This window comes from Falco punctatus (genome assembly GCF_963210335.1).
Source record: "Falco punctatus genome assembly, chromosome: 2".
NCBI lineage: Eukaryota > Metazoa > Chordata > Aves > Falconiformes > Falconidae > Falco > Falco punctatus.
The window spans coordinates 3,160,666-3,178,867 of record NC_137581.1 but is presented as its reverse complement, the minus strand read 5'-3'; positions in this window follow the sequence as shown (position 1 = coordinate 3,178,867).

The window sequence follows — 18,202 nt, the reverse complement described above, 5'->3', positions numbered from 1 at the left end:
TTTCAGAACTGTCCCCAAACCTCCAGATCTTACACAACAATCAGTCCAAAGAAAGTACAGAGGTCTCTGCGCTACTGGACACATGCAGGAACACTTGTGTTTACTGGACACCTTTGTAAAGGGAAAAGGCATTACACCAGCGTACCAGATCCTTGCCCAAAAGACTTTTCAAACCACCTGTTTGTTGACGCAGTCACTGCACTTCAACCCTTCCACCCACGACAACATCCTCTCAGGGGGCAGACTTGCCTGCTCTTGATCACAGAATCAGTCAGCAGAGTTCATATTGAACCAAGCTAAAAACTGGGCCCAACCTCTACGTTCACGGTTGGGATACACGGCTCCTATCACAGGGCTCACATGGCAGTCCCACCTGGGTTACGTATCTGAAGTTGCATTTCCCACGGGTCAAATATTCCTCTTCATATCTGCCTTGAAACTGAGGACTCATGGTCAGCGAGAGAAGAGAGTTCCTTGCCTCCTGTGCAGTCAGGTCACGTTCCCCTGCTAAAGGCAGCCTGCTCAGGCCTCCCATTTGTGTACAATCTGTAAAAAGAGTAAAATCAAGTCTGAAGGTTATTCATTTGCTTCCTTAAACATTCTACCATTTGCAGCATTCGGCCCACAGAAGACGACTTCTGACATAGCAACTTCTCCAAGCAACCTGCTATAAAAGGCAGTTCAACAGAATCACCAACAGCCAGGTCTGTACCCTTGGGGAGACACTTTCAAAGCTCTTTGGAGGATCGCACTGGATCTGTGTGCTTTAGACCCCACTGCGTGGATTTACTGTTTTACTGGCAAAGGTTTTATGTACCACACGTGAACATCTTCAAATCACCTACTGGAATGGTCTCATGCGTAAACAGACACACTGATCCTCTAATATCACACATGAAGAACTCAATGGATGCTCCCACCAAGGCAGTGGTTCCCTTCTGTAGCCACTGAACAAGCAAAAGGATGGATCAGAACGACATTATCAAGCTCTGAAGCAAAACTTCTGTCTTCCTTTAGCTGTAATTTAGAGCTTCATTGAGTGCTGAAGAGTGTCAGCCTGACAGCTCTGAAGCATGAAGAGCTTGATCCTCTGTGCCAGAACCACACCGGCACTGGCCACACAAGCTGCCTGCGTACTTGCAGGGTCAGGGTCCGGGTCCGGGTCTGTACTGCCCTGCCACCGCAACACAGAAGTGAGGAAAGTGAAATGGAGATAGAAGTGTTCGTTTTCCACGTAGTTGATGCTGGCAGCTTCTTGCCTCCAGCATTCCTGCACCTCAGGAGCCTGGGAAATGACAACAAATGTGGAAGTTTCTGAAAATAACATTTGCCTAACACACCACAGCGTAGCACTTCCGTATGCCCACACGACACCTCTGGCTCCCAGCTGCTCTCCTGTGCTTCCCTTTAGCTACCTGGGAGGCACCTTTTCCATCTCCTCAGATCTGGCCAGCTGAAGAACACCCAGCTCATGGCTCTAACATTCTTCCCCTTCCTCTCAACATCTTCCTGGTGGTCTCAGCTTTCTGCCCTCCAGATTAGGGCCTTATCATAACAGGACAAGGATAGCACTGGGGTTTTTTTCTGTAAGGAAGCCAAATACTCTTTATTAAAATATAAAAATTAAGAGGAAGGGAAAAGCCAAAATGGCAGCCAAGTGGAAGTTTCATTTGGTGCTCAAACCACCTGAATACTTCTGCTGCAGCTGCAGCCGAGAGCTGGCCCTTAGATGGCTGATCAGGATAAAGCCCCAAATCCTGTCGCTAAGGTTTCAAATGACAAAATAACATCATCTAAGGGAAGGCAAAATGCATAAACACAAACATCGCCGTATGTTTACAGGGCCTTCACAGCACAGTGGTTCTCTGATGGCACCCAGAACTTAGCAGTATGAAGAATTACAAAGGTCAAGTGCTATTTATAAGCAATGCACCCTTAAATCAACACTAGTGACAAAAGAGCCAAGCACTTGACTTGCAGAACGGCAGGTGATTCGTGACTTTCTCCACAGCTTCTACTACTGATGAAGCTTACAACCACCTCACCATTTGGGAACGACATCCGTTGCTAGTGTTGCTCTGGTTGGAAACTCAGCACGCTGGCACGTTCATTCCTTCAGAGCCAGAAAGAATTTGTCATTACAGGAATTCTCATGCCACTGAACTGGCAGCAAGGTACACAAGCCTCTTAATCTCTTTTTATACTACTACGCTTGTGCCATAAAACCATTCTCCACTCTCCATCTCACTACCTCTCCAAGCAGACAAGTCCCATCTGCCACACACTTGTCACAAACTACGCAGGATATGACACAGGTTTCAAATACATCAGAAAGTATCAAATCAGAAACTTTAAAACATAAAAGAAAATTAAAAAAAGGTGGCAGTGGGAAATTATTTGCTACCTTGACTGTGAGGTTCACAAGCTGCTAGTAGTTAACGTTAATGGCTCACTATTTCAAGGTCGCTGCTAGTAGTTAACATTAATGGCTCACTATTTCAAGGTCGTGATGGCAACAGTTCTGCAATGTGTGGATATCAGCGAGAGAATTGCTGCCTTGCACCAGTTCAGGTGCTCCACCTATACCTTGTCACAGATTTTAGGTTTTTTTGTTTGTTTTAAATGTTTATCAGGGTAGGATCTGCCTACCAAGACCAGATTTTAAGTGAAGTTACATTATGCTGCTCTTGATTTAAATACAGCAAGATAGCTCCACTGCTACATTCAGCCACAAGAACGTAAACATCTCCAGCTTCATAGACACCCATACATTATTTTTGTAAGGAACAAATGACTAAACATGGAACAACACTGTGAAAAAAGCAAAAGAATGCACACAATCAGCATTTCCCTATTTGGACCAAAACCCAAACATCTCTAACAGCAGGTAAGTCTGAATTAAAAATCAACCACATCCAGATCCCAAATGGGGTAGGGGTTATTGTATGCCACAGACCTGGACCTGACTGTTGAAGGAAATCACGCACTACGGAAAATTTGAGGTGGTTCTGCGGAAGTTTAACTAGAGCCTTGGCAACTTCACTTGGGACATGAAAGGTACGTGTGCTACAGTACCACCCGCAATAAAAGAAACTAGTCTCGCAGTTTGAGTTCAACACCACATCCGCAAACCAAATGAGGCTGCTACATTTGAGGAACACTGATGGAAACTTCACCTGCCATCCCAAAGTTATGCTACGGCATTTCTTCCCTTTTTGCCACTTTCCTCAGCCTTGGTACATCTTTTGCAGAATCTGAAGCAAGGGCCCACAGCTTCTTCCTGTTTCTAACAGTGAATGTCTGGGTTTCACACGTTGGTTTCTTGTGCGGCGCCAATAAGACCCAACACTCGCCTTCATAAATGCATCCGTACACTAGGCAAGAAAAGGAAAATTACCAGTCACGACACTGTACTGCCCACAGGGCAACAGAGTGCCCCACTCGTAAGAGGATTGAAGGCAGTAAATAACCCTCAAATATCTTCATGAACAAGCACAGTTTAATCATGTGCTTTTAATCTGACCACCGACACAATCTAACAAGAAGACACATTAAGGGAAGCAGAGCTGTAGTTAAAAAAGTGGGGCTTCTCTTTCCTCTCCTGAGGGTTTACCATCCAGAGCTGGCTGAAGTTCTGAACCTGTAAACTGCTCCCCCATGCTTGTATGCTCGCTCTGGGAAACAAAGACGGCTGTTTGAATGCTTTTGCAGGTACAATCTTTCTTTACTTTTGAGTTGGAATGAAATGAAGAACTGCCATCAGTCCCTCTTATGGCACAGAGACACACCTATGTTCCATGCACATGCCTGCCCAGAAACGCATGCAGAGGGAAACCATCCCTTGGGTATCAAACACAGAAACAGCACTGAAAACCTTGACTTCTGAGAGTCCCTGCAGCGTTCTCCCAGGTCAATACACAGCATGCTTGTGGCAGGATCACCACTGCGTGTGCGTCACTTGCTTTCATTTCCATCTTCATCTCTAACCTGGCACTTGCCACCTCCAGAATGCAGCATGCATAAAAGCAATTCCGTTTACTACAAGCACAGCACCGTGTGAACCTTCTGCATGAAGCCTGGTATTTAAAGAAATTGCTATAAAGAATAAAAATCTGCCGGCACCACTGACACACAGACACACTGTGTTTTCTGAAGAGGGACGATACATTAAACCTGCAAACTAAGGACTGTGACAGCTCGCTCCTTGCCCCTCTTCTTTTGCCCTCAGGCTGGTGCAGGAGCTCCTTTCACCAGAGCAGGCACACCACAGACACAGCCTCACCGAGGGGAAGGGTGGGGAGGGGATAAGGGCAGAGGGGGAAAGGAAAGACCCACAGAAACAGCTTTGCTGCCCACTGCCAAAGTCACAAACCGCTCACGGATTCTGTCCCCTCGCCCTGCCTGTGCTGGTCTGTGCCTCCGTCCCCCTTCCTGCCCCTCCGCTCCTCTCCCTAGCCCTCTCTCCTGCTGCTGATCCTGCATTCCTTGCAGCACCCCCCTGCCCCTCTGTCTCTGTCCCGCTCCATCCCTCTGCCCGCTCCTCGCCAGTCCCTGTCCTTTCTCCATCCCTGCCCAGCCCCTCCCGCTCCCCCTGCCCCTCTGGCCGCCTCCTGTCCCTCTCCGGCCACCCCTTCGCCTTGACCCACCTCTCCTTGCCGCTCGGTGCCTCCCTTCCTCTCGTCCCTGCCCCACGGGGGCTCCGGGGCCGGGGCCTGTGCTTGGGCAGCCCTGGGAAGGGGCCATGGGGCCTACCGGGCGCGGGGTCGGGGCTGGTGTCCCCCCAGGGCCCGACTGCTGGGCAGGGATGTCCCATGGCCTGCTGGGAGAAGGCGTGCCCCAGGGCATGCTGGGAGCTGTAGGCCCAGGACCACTCCATGGCCAGGTTGTTCCCGGGGCATGCTGGGAGCTGTAGGCCTGGGGCCGCCCCATGGCCAGGTTGTTCCCGGGGCATGCTGGGAGCTGTAGGCCCGGGGCCGCTCCATGGCCATGTTGTTCCCGGGGCATGCTGGGAGCTGTAGGCCCGGGGCTGCCCCATGGCCAGGTTGTTCCCGGGGCATGCTGGGAGCTGTAGGCCCAGGACTGCCCCATGGCCAGGTTGTTCCCGGGGCATGCTGGGAGCTGTAGGCCCGGGGCCGCCCCATGGCCAGGTTGTTCCCGGGGCATGCTGGGAGCTGTAGGCCCGGGGCTGCCCCATGGCCAGGTTGTTCCCGGGGCATGCTGGGAGCTGTAGGCCCAGGACTGCCCCATGGCCAGGTTGTTCCCGGGGCATGCTGGGAGCTGTAGGCCCGGGGCCGCCCCATGGCCAGGTTGTTCCCGGGGCATGCTGGGAGCTGTAGGCCTGTGGCTGCCTCATGGCCAGGTTGTTCCCGGGGCATGCTGGGAGCTGTAGGCCCAGGGCTTGCCCCATGGCCAGGTTGTTCCCGGGGCATGCTGGGAGCTGTAGGCCCGGGGCCGCCCCATGGCCAGGTTGTTCCCGGGGCATGCTGGGAGCTGCCATTGCCCACCCTCAGCCTCCTGGCAGCCGTGTTGGGCTGGGCAGGCGCAGCCTGTGCTGGGGCTGTGGCCCAGCTGAGGGGACCTGTGGCCAGCCGTGGGGCGAGGGATGCCCCTTGGGCTGGCACAGGGGTGTCTGCTGCCTGCTGGCTGCCCGGGGGTTCTGCGGGGAGGTTCCAGCCCCCCGCTGTGCCAGGCCCCGGGGCAGCTGGAGTCAGGCCTGGCCGGGGCAGCCCTGGGGGTGAGCTGAGAGCTAAGGAGGGAAAGAGGCGCCGGCAGGTGCCCCGGGCACAGGCACCGGGCACCCCGACTCGCAGAGCCCCCTGGAGCTGCCCCGGCGTCTGTAGTTCCTGCAGGAATAGGGCTAGCGTGTTTTCCTGCTGACTCCGGCAGGGCTCTGGCTATACCTGTCCTGCTGAGGGACTGGGAACATGCAGCTGCCTGGGAGAGTCACCAGCCAGAGTATGAGTGCTCCAGCCTTGTTTCCCTTGCTGGAAAACACTTCATTTTTAAATACGGCCTCTCAGCGGCGAGATCCAGGCAGTTGGGATTGCTTCCTGTAGGGAGCAGCCTGGTGGCTGGAGGCTGCTGCCTTCAGTGGCAGAGCTGGATGCTTCTCCTCGCTGACAGGACTAAGTTATAAAGAATCACTCGGAGAGGCTGCAGCTAAAGCAGTGATTGACTCGACCTATTGAATAAGCTCAGTAAGGGGTGGCAAGCTTTCTGAGGCACCTGGGCTATACCGATAGATGAGGGTAGTGGGGTAACGGTGTGTTGCCTTCAAGACCACACAGCACAGAGAATAAATGAAGGTCTATTACCACACGTAGAGTACAGGTGCCCCAGGAAAGTTCAGCTGAAGTTCACCAGGTTGTTGACCACCAACGATCTCTAAAGACCCCAAGAAAGGCCCCCAGGAACAAAGTGACATATGCAAGTGCCTTATGCATATGTAAATAATTTTGAGGAAGTAGTTAGTGCAAAGTACATCTTCCCATCTGAACATGCTCAGAAAGGACCCTGAGGGGCTGGATATTGAACGGTGGAGTGTGTTGATGGGTCATGGCATGTTTTTTTTCCTTCTCACACAAAATTCATTTTGTTTTGTGGGTAAGCAAAACTGCATAATGCAATGTGTTTCCTTGATTGGCAGTTTTTGCATAACACGTGGGATCTCCAAACCTGCAAACCTGTTCTGCAAACGTGTTATGCAGTTTAAACCCTGGTGCCTGAAAACCCCAACAAGGACACATGCCTGGAATAAGGGTTCGCAAGTCTGGGGTGTACCATGGTTCTATTCCACGATTCACAACAAATCGTTCACGAACAATTCCTGAGCAGAGTGCTCTGATGGGGTGGGGGACTTATTCCCATGTTTCAACTCTGTTATCTAGTTTGGACAAAAATGTTTAAGGCACCAAGGCCATACCCCATTTATTAGCCATTTGAATATGCCAAGCTGGGGATAACATGACTTTCTATTTGTGGTGTATGGATTCACCGTGGGGTCTCACTACATACTAGTTCCCCCCTTTGCAAGGGGCACAGATCCCCTGCCCAGTAGGCAGCTCGTTGAGGGGCCCACCAGGACCTTCTCTGCCAAGCTTCTTTCCAGCAAGGTGGCCCCCGCCTGTGCTTGTTCCTCCTGGGCTTGCTCCTCCCCAGGGGCCGGAGCTGGCACTTGTTGGACCTCATGAGGTTCCTGCTGGCCCCTTTCTCCAGCCCAGCCTGGTCCCCACCTGCCAGCACAACCAGTGTGGTACCAGACACCCCCACCCGCCATTCTGTGGGTGCCAGCAGTGCCCAATGCCAGACCATCCCCACTGGGTTCAGGCACTGAGGGTGAAGCAGCCCCAGCTGCGGGATGGATGGATGAGCTCCACAGATAGATCCATGGATAGAGGAAAGATTTAACATTTCAGATGAGGGGGCAGGCCAGGGGGGTCCCAGCCCTGCACCCCACCAGCCGCTCACTGCAGGAGCGGTCTGCAAACTGGGACCATGCGCGGCAATCAGTTAGCTGAGGGGAATGTGTTCGAGCTTGTCTAGACAACAATTAACATGATGAGGCATGTTTGCAGAGCACAGGGGGGTGGGAGACGGATGGCGCCAAGGAAAGATAACACCTTGCTGTTAATTGCTGGTAGTTAACCACCAATCGGGGATTGCCTAGTATGCAATGCTTAGCTTCAAGAACCAATTAGTTTAAAACGCGCAGCTTCTGAAAGTGTATAAAACCTCGTGTTTCTGTACAATAAATTGACATTTGCTTGCATCAAGCTGCGTCCCGTCTCTTCATTCGCCGCAAATTGGTGACCCCGTCGTGATGTGTTTAAGGATCTGACGTGAAGGGCTTTCGAATCGCCTATCTGAGCGACATGCAGCGAATCCCACAGAACTTTGAATGATCTGCTGAAAGGAAGCAGGAGCCGGCCAGAAATCCCTCCGGAGTTGAGAGGTGAGCTGTGGGAAATCCGTAATGGGGAATCAGGCTTCGTCCCCAGAAGGAGACGTTTATGAGCTTATGAAAGGTCTTCTTAATAAACATAAGAAAAATATCTCTGGGCAAGACCTTAAAGCAATGCTCAAGTGGGTGCAAGTAAATATGCCCGCAGTGACTGCATCTACAATTTTTACGCGGGAACTTTGGGACGACACAGGGGTGAAATTATGGGATTCTGCGACAAAAGGCAATATTGAGTCCCACCGTCTGCTTTCTTCATGGAGAGTTATTTTTGAGACTATGAAAGCAGAGGAAGGAGAGGAGGAGGAATCGCAAGCTCCTATAGCTCTTTCCTTATCAGCCTCTAAGTCACAGTGCTCTAGACCCCTGGGTGTCAATGCAGTGGGGTATCCGCCAGAAGAAGATCCTTTTGACCCAGGACCGATAGACTGTGAAAAAGAACCTGATTTATACCCTCCTGATCTACGTGGTGTGTGGACAAAAATAAAGAAACAAGCCTTAAAGGAGGGGGATTTAGAAATGGCTAAAACTATAGTTGCTCCGGTCTTGTATTCTCAGGGTCGGGCAGGGGGAGCACGATGGGAGCCTCTTTCTTTTTCGGTTGTTAAAGAACTGCGCCGCACAGTCACAGAACATGGTATTTCTTCTCCCTCTTTTATAAGTCTGTTATCTTCTGTGCTTGATACTTATATCATGACTCCTCATGATTTGAAATCTTTAGCACGATTGCTGTTAACCCCGACTCAGTATACGTTGTGGGAGTCGCATTGGAAAGGAGGATTGCAAGCACTCCTGCTCACGTATGTTAATCATAATGATCCTGTATTAGCTGCACTGACAATAGAGCATCTTACGGGCACCGGTGCACATGTTGATCCGGTAACACAGGCTCAACACTGCCCCCGTGCGGCTCTCGAGGCAATTAGAGAAGAGGCGAAAAAGGCTTTTTTCCAGGTTCCTGACGTACAAAAGCCACAAAAAGCCTTTACTAACATCACTCAGGAGTCTCGAGAACCTTATATGCAGTTTATTGATAGACTAAAACAGGCTTTGGAACGTCAAGTAGATAATGCGGAAGCTTGGGATATATTGCTAACAAAACTAGCTGTTGAAAATGCTAATGTTGATTGTAAAAGGCTATTGAAGTCTCTTCCCAACCCAAACCCCACTCTGGTGGAAATGGTGGAAGCATGTAACCAAATCGGTACGGTTGACCATAAGTTTGAAGCTATGGCTGCTGCTTTTGCAACGATGCGTGGTGTGGGGAATTGCTATGGTTGTGGTAAGCCTGGTCATCTAAAGAGAAATTGTCTTGGGCGGGCTGCGGGGAATAAACAACAACCTCCTGGTCCTGGAGTTTGTCCGACATGTCGGAAAGGGCGTCATTATGCTAATCAATGTCGATCTAAGTATGACTTCCAGGGACAACCGATACAGGGAAACCGACCGTGGAGCGTGGGGCAGCGACGCACGCAGACACAAGTGCCACAGCTGACATTTCAACAAGCTCGGAGAGAAGCACTGACACCTCAAGTCTCTGTCCAGCAACCTCAGGCAGCGCAGGATTGGACCTGGCAACCTCACACACAGTAACGTTGCTCGATTCCTCGGTTCATTTATTATCAACAAATGTCAAAGGATCATTACCCCCTGATACACAGGCTCTATTAATTGGTAGATCTTCCACAACATTGTCTGGTCTATTTGTTTTACCAGGTGTTATTGACTCTGACAGTGTGGGCGAAATCAAAATCATGGCATGGACTCCATTTCCACCCTGTACAGTACCTCAAGGTAGTAGAATAGCGCAATTGATTTTGATCCCGGCAGGGGTAAGCTCTCTTACCACTGATCACCCTCTGCAGAGGAGAGGAGGTTTTGGTTCTACAGGGTTGCCTCACACTTTGTGGGTACAATCTATTTCTCCACAGCGACCTATGTATCAGTGTACCCTTATTTACAATGACCAACAAATAGCACTAAATGGGATCATTGACACTGGAGCTGATGTCACAGTAATTTCTCAAGCCAAATGGCCTCCGCAATGGCCACTGACTAATGTCTCTCAGACACTGGCTGGGATAGGGGGGACCAGTAACAGTCGTCAGAGTTTGGAACTAATTCGAATTCAAGGACCAGAGGGACATGTGGCTTCTGTTAAACCTTTTGTGCTACCAGTCCCTATGGTTTTGTGGGGACATGATGTATTGTCACAATGGGGAATGTCCATCCGTACACATTTTTAGATGGGGCCATTGAAGTGCGTGACACCCTGAATATAACCTGGAAAACTGATGTTCCTATTTGGGTGGATCAATGGCCCCTTCCTTTGGAAAAACTTCGCGCACTTCAAAACTTAGTCTCAGAACAACTGTCCAAAGGACATATTGTACCCTCTACCAGCCCATGGAATTCACCAGTTTTTGTTATTAAAAAACAAACTGGCAAGTGGCGCTTGCTCCATGATCTCAGAAAAATTAATGATGCTATGGAAGATATGGGAGCCCTCCAACCTGGGCTCCCATCTCCAACTATGATCCCTCGACATTGGCATCTAACTGTCATAGATCTTAAAGATTGTTTTTTCAGTATCCCATTGCATCTAGATGACACCCCAAAATTTGCCTTTTCCATTCCAAGCATCAACATGCAAGCTCCGTTGCAGAGATATCAGTGGATTGTACTGCCACAAGGTATGAAAAATAGCCCTACAATGTGTCAATGGTACATTGCAAAAATACTCAGTCCTGTCCGAAATGCTATGCCTACTGTGTTATTGTATCATTATATGGATGACCTTTTAGTGGCAGCACAACATCACGAAGTCATGGAGAAAGCTGTAGCCCTTGTCACAGATGCCGTGAATTCGGCAGGTCTCTCTATAGCACCAGAAAAGGTCCAGAAGTTTCCCCCTTGGAAATATCTGGGCTGGCGAATAAGAGCACACACTATTGTTCCTCAACCATTGCAGATCAATACCAATGTAAGAAACCTGCACGATGCACAAAAATTACTGGGAACAATAAATTGGGTTCGACCATTATTGGGAATTTCTAATACAGACTTGGGTCCTTTGTTTGACCTACTAAAAGGGGACACTAATCTTTGTTCTCCACGTAGTCTTAACTCTGAAGCAGATACATCTTTACAAAAGGTTGCCTCAGCTATCGCTTCTCGACAGGCCCACCGACGGGCCCCTGAACGACCTTTTTACTTGATTATTTTAAACCCTGCACGACAGCCTCATGCCCTGATATTTCAATGGGACCTTCAGAACTCAGACCCCCTGTTAATTATTGAATGGATCTTTTTACCTAACCAGTCTACAAAAACTATTTTGACACAACATTAAATGTTTGCCTCTCTGATTGTTAAAGCTAGATCACGCCTGTTAACCTTATCAGGGAAGGATTTTGTCTGTATTTGTCTACCAATAACAACAGTATACTTACAATGGCTTTACCAGCAATCAGACACCTTTGCTATGGCACTTGCCGACTATACGGGTCAAATAACTTCCCATCCACCTTCACACAAACTGTTTAACATTGATTTTCGTCTGATGTTAAAACCCAGAAGAAGCAAACAACCCTTACAGGCACTTACTGTGTTTACAGATGGATCAGGCAAATCACATAAATCTGTTCTTCTATGGTGGGATGATCAACGGAGACAATGGGATTCGGACATAGAGACAGTCTCCGGTTCACCTCAAATAGTAGAACTGAATGCAGTTGTTCGTGTTTTCCGAAAATGGAACGTACCGCTCAACCTTGTTACTGATTCTGCTTCTGTTGCAGGTATTGTTACACGAGCTGAAGCTTCTGTGCTGTTTCACACTCACAACTTTTTACCCTGTTACAGGAACTTATTTTCCTTTTGGACTCTCGATCTGCACCTTATTTTGTTATGCATATTAGGTCTCATACCTCACTACCTGGTTTTCTTGCAGAAGGTAACCGACGAGCTGACCTATTGACGTTACCAGTTCAAGTATTGCCAGACCACATTGCACAAGCTAAACTAAGTCACTCTTTTTTCCATCGAAATGCTGGAGCTCTTAAGCGACAGTTTGACCTTACTTCTCAACAAGCGTCAAATATTATTGCTGTCTGTCCTGATTGTCAAAAACATTCTTTCCCATCAATTGCTGCAGGAGTTAACCCTAGAGGATTACAAAGCCTACAATTATGGCAAACAGATGTCACACATTATTCTGAATTTGGTAACCTTAAATATATCCACTCTTCCATTGATACATTTTCAGGTGCCTTGTTTGCCTCTTGTCACACAGGAGAAAAGGCACGAGATGTTCGTAGACATTTAATGCGTGCTTTTGCTACATTGGGTATTCCCTTAAAGATAAAGACAGATAATGGTCCAGCTTATGTTTCAACAACTATAAAAACCTTTTTTGCCCTATGGGGCATAACTCATATTACTGGCATTCCTCATTCCCCCACCGGTCAATCTCTCATTGAACGGTCTCATCAGTCTCTAAAACGTTTATTACAACAACAAAAAGGGGGAATGGGAATGGCTATTCCGGAGGAACGGTTACAGAAAGCATTGTATGTTTTTAATTTTTTGAATTGTTCTTTAATAGATAACAACCCACCGATAGTTCGACATTTCACTGCAAATGCCTCCTTCGAGGCACGAGTTAAAGCCCCAGTATTGGTCCGAGATCCAGAAACAGGTAAAATTATGGGACCATATCCTCTTGTTACATGGGGAAAAGGTTATGCTTGTGTCTCTACAGAAAAAGGACCTAGATGGATCCCAGCGAAGAATGTAAGACCTTTCCGTGAACCTTTACCGCAGACAACTGATAGCGACACTGACCCTACAGAATGAAATAAAAACTGTGTGAGGATTACTGTTTTGCATTAATGTTAGATACCCAAAATCAGGACATAGAATATAGATTTCGCTTTTTACAGTGCCTAGAATGAACACTATCACCCTGGATCAAACCACTTAACAAAGGTAATACTCTTGGACTAAGCACGGGAACAGGACAACTCACAGGACAACTCGGACAATGATTCCATTGACACTGATGAGGGGAATGGAGGATTCATAATGAGAGAACAACTAGGTATTGTGAAGGAGAATAGGAAAGATAAACATGATTATTTAGTGTTTAATAGGTGTCTGCACAGTTGTAGAGATATATAGCTATGTAACTACATGAATGATTCCTGCCCTGAGCCTGGTGGCGCATACAGCTGCGGTTTGTGTCCGGGCTCAGAGATGTAAATAGGGGCTTCTCTGTTATGGTAAAGTGTTTCTCTTTGCATAAAAAAGAGGGAATGAAGGGAATGACCCCAGAGGTATGTTCAGAGAAGACATGCTATGTTTTGAACTTTTTGACTGAACCAGTTCTTGTTTGGTGTGCCCTTCCACCTATGTATAATGTTAATCCAAAAGAAGATGATATTGTTTACACTTTGAATGTCGATAATTGTCTTTCTGTAGATGCTAATGTAGTAGGAGGCTATGATGGGAACGTGTCACAGCGGTTCTTCTCTTATCCGGAGTAACAGCAGGGAAAGCATTAAAGAGTTAAATCACCTTGTTTGGTAGGCAGTTAAGAATGTGAGTCAAAATTGCCACTGCTTTTTGTTGTTGGTTCAGGGACATGGCTGTGAGGATTTTGATGGTATGTGCTGCGTGGATTTTAGGCGCCCCATTGCAGCAACATGTTATCAAAATCTGAGAAAATTTCAGCCTTTTTTGGCATCCATTCATTCAATTGGCAGTATTGTTTGTTTGCTATTACCTTGGTTGCTGTCATGTTTGCAAGGGCCCTGCAGAACATGGCAAACCTGGTACTAGCTGTTCAAAAACAAAAAAAGGGAAAATTGTAAAATTGTATGGAACAGAGACAGTGGGTTATTTTGACACTGATAATATTTCTCAGGTTTTTATTTGTTCTATTACTTATACATCGTTTTTACTTGTTCGGTTTCAAAGGTTCTTTTTGTGCAACAGGAAGGGGGAGATGCAGGAGCGGGCTGGAAACTGGGACCATGCATGGCAATCAGTTAGCTGAGGGGAATGTGCTCGAGCTTGTCTAGACAACAATTAACATGATGAGGCATGTTTGCAGAGCACAGGGGAGTGGGAGACGGATGGCGCCAAGGATGGTGCCAAGGAAAGGTAACACCTTGCTGTTAATTGCTGGTAGTTAACCACCAATCGGGGATTGCCTGGTATGCAGTGCCTAGCTTCAAGAACCAATCTGTTTAAAATGCGCAGCTTCTGAAAGTGTATAAAAACTCGTGCTTCTGTACAATAAATTGACATTTGCTTGCATCAAGCTGCGTCCCGTCTCTTCATTCGCCGCACTCGTGGGCAGCAGAGACACCACTGTCAGCAACCTCTTTTCTTGTCAGGGCTGTGCTTCCCAGTCGTTTTTCTCTCTGCTGTTGAGGACAGCAGCGTTTGCTCACGTCCTTGGCATCCAGTTTCAGCTTTAAGATTCCAGGTGCCGTCCCCTCGGCCTCATCTGCTGCTGCTGATCGTTTCCCAGTAAGGGACAGACCTTACGCACTGCAGGTGCTGCAAACTGTGCCTTGCACAAAGGCACAAAATCTGTCTACAGCGCTGTCTGGGGTGCCCTCTACCCTGCCTGGTGAGGCTGCATCTGGAGTGCTCTATCCAGTTCTGGATTTCCTAGTTCAAGAGAGATGGGGAACTACTGGAGCAGGTCCAGTGTATGGATCCAAACATGAGGGGACCTGGAGCATCTCTCTTAGGAGTAAAGGCTGGGAGCTGGACCTGTTTACCCCGGTTTTCACCCTGCCCTGGTAGCCATGTGAAAGACATTATAAAAGTTTTGCTACCTGCTTTCTGTGTTGAGAAATTTAAGCGCTCCCTTTTGCATTCGTACAGAGCCCAAGTGCTCCGTGGAAACCTCCAGCCACAGCTCCCCCAGAGAAGGTGTCAAGAAGGTTTTCTCTTGCTGGATCTCACCTTGCCCTGGCGCCTATGTGCAGGACACCACAAAAGTTTGGCTACCTGTTTTCTGTGTTGAAAAATTTAAGAGCTCATTTTCGCACTCGTACAGAGCCCAAATGCTCCACTGAAATATCCAGCCACAGCTCCGCCACATAAGGTGCCACGGAAGAATTCTCTTGCTGTTTCTTACCCTGCCCTCCTAGCCATCGAAAGGCACACCGCAAAAGTTCTGCTACCAGCTCTCTGTACTGAGAAGACTGGCCACTCACCTTTGCACTCATGCAGAACCCCAAAACACGTTGGCAAAGTGCAGCAGTGCTCCCCTGGAGAAGGTGCCAGGCAGGAATTCTCTTGCTGCTTCTCACCCTGCCCTGGCAGCCATGTGAGGCACAGCACAAAAGTTCTGCTCCCCGCTTTCTCTGGTCAGAAAACTGACCCAACACTTCTGCACTCATGCAGAGCCAAAAAAGTACGTCTTGGGCAAGTGCAGCACTGCTCCCCTGGAGAAGGTATTTAGTGGCTTTATTACTTTTGCTACAGAAAGGAGACGATACAGCTGGTCCGGGGAAAGGAGAAAGCCGACAGCTTAAAACAGGCAGGGGAAGGCAGGGCGGTTAGGACTGCCTTTGTGGAGTTCGGCGCTGTTCGCATAGGCACATACACCTTTTGGCGCGTCAGTGAGTGTAGGGAGTAGGGTTATGGCACTGGCTGCATGTGCACAAACTCGTGCTCTCCGTTATCTATGGGTTGCTTTTATGGCGTGTAGAAACTAGGTTGCAAAATTGAGCCTTGGAGTCCAGAACGAGGCAGCACTGTATTTGCGGGAATCCAAGTAGTGTCTTCTCTCCCCAGAGCCACACCTCACTTGTCCCCCTTCAAACCTTGCAGCCGGTCACTTGGTTCACATGTTATCAGAGAATACCAAACAGGTGCAAGAACATGCTGGTACCTACTCCCTGTGAGAGCTTGTTCAGCACTGCTGTCTTTCTCAGCTGCTGGTCAGCCAAGACGACTGCCTCTGTGTGTGACAGCTGGCATTCCAGCGGTGACCTCTGCACGCCGCACAGACAAAAATAGGTGTGAAAGTTCACTGAGAAAGATCTATGGACATCTTTAATGACTGTGAGCTAGAGAAAAGAAAATTTCACATTCAGAATTCCAGGCTTCCCTTGAATATGGAAGGGCTTTGCAACATTGCCATGTAACCTCTGTATTTCACCCCAAGAGAAACAATTCTTACTAGGAGCGTTCATGTCTTTGTCACATAAATGCCAAGGTAAAAACCCTAAAAGGTTCAGTAACACCAGAAGCGCCCCACAACCTTACCCATTTTGTTGGGCAGTTCTTTCTATCGTGGCCAGGTTTTCCACAACGCAAGCAAATGTTCGATGGTGGAGGTGGATCCCAGGGGTCTTTCATGTAACTAGAAGTTTTTTGAAAAAGAAAAAAAAAAAGGAAAACGTATGCATGTATCTTTCTTCTTAAAACAAACATCTCTACAATGTTCCCATAACCTTCAAAGAACATACCTGACACTTCCTTGACTGGGCTGTATTCACAGCAAGACTGTATCATCATAGCCTGTACCTTATCCTCTTTGGAAGCATTGGCTTCAGCCAGGTTGTCAGTCTGTTTAACAGGTACTGATTATTTGACATTCACGTTAGGCTACAAATAGGCTCTCTTTGTACCTTACATAAAGACTTGTGTAACCAATCCAATTTTCTTCCAAGTGGACTGAAGCTATGTGTAGAAAAAAGTACACCGCCAGCATTTTGAAGCTGGCCTTTAAGCTCCAGACTGGTTGAAGAAGCGAGCCACGGTACATTTAACTGAGATGCATGCAAGTAGCATTATTTATGTTTTGCAGCATTAAAAGGACACACAACTTCAGAGTCCTGGCAGTTGGATTTGCTTGCTGAAATTCAGCTTCAGACCCAGAAGCACTAAAAGGAATCAAGCTTTTGATAATCCCTTAGCAAGGGATTTAAGAATTTTCTGTTGGTACTGGATTTTCTGTTGGTTTTTGTCTGCCCACAAGCTCTGCTTCTGGCCAGGAAAAGGAGTCCTTAACAGCAGCTATTGCCAAGTGCAGTGGAACTGCAGGTCCAACACGTACTCAGAAGCTGCTCTTTGTTGATCTTAAATGATTCCAAAACCATCCTCAGCACTCCTTTTCAAAACAATCGCCCTTTGACACCCAAAAGGAAACCTTTGGGATCAACGTGTCCCCAGGGAGGGCTTGACACAAAACCTCTGCGCAGACCTGCTGTCCCGTGATGCCTGCCAGCAGAGCTGGTGACGTGAGTGCTCCTTCCCTGTCTCTGCTGAGGATACTAAGGTTAGCAAAGCCCTCCTGTTTGTCTTGTTGACAGGCGTGCTCAGCCTGAAACGCGGTGAGGGAGCGCTAACAGGCAGCCCTGCCAGCCGGCCTGAAGGGCAGGGGGGATGTGAAAAGCAGCTTGGGGCCGCCTGAGAACTAGCACAGGCATTTACGGAGGGAACGCGCGGGAGCAGGGTGTTCTCTCGCCTTCACTCGCTGGGAATGTGCAATCCATTCCTTCCCCCGGAATCTCTCATCTCTAAGTGAGAGATAGTCAACGTTTTAACTAATGTTTTACAAAATGCCTCTTTGTAAATACCTACACATACATACACGTACATGTTCTGTTAAAGTAGCAAAGAGTATGTTTCCCAGAAAAGAAGTACCTGAATTTTGAGAAATTTTGAAGACTCTTTGATGGCCATCTGAATTGTGGACCGCATCATCTGATTTGTGGACCCCATTTTAAACTCTATTTAAGGAAAAGGAGGTATGGGAATGATACCACTATGGAAATAGACAGTTAGGCATTTCACAGGAGTCAGAAAATGGTGCGTCAGCCACAGCTGGTGACTACCAGCTCCAATATTTTGAAGATTAGGAAACTATTTCAAAAACTTGTTGACAAGTCTTCCCTAGAATTGTAATGCTCTTTCTAAGAAATCATTTGTGCAGTGCATTGCAAGAGTTGAAAAGCCCCTCATTCTTCTTCCTTGCAAAAAAAAAGAAAAAAACTGTTTACAGTTCTCTTCCTCTTCATTGTACTCCTCATTGTCATCTTCACCACTGTAGATGACAGTGGTGAAGACGTTAAACAGTGCAGAGCATGTTGGTCTTAAAATATTCTCTTGAATTCTGCGTGATTATTTATGATGGGCTGGATGCAGAATCCCTTCCTGGAGACCCCGTTGCAATGGGGCATCTACAGCAAAGAACATTCTATTTATTTTGTTAGG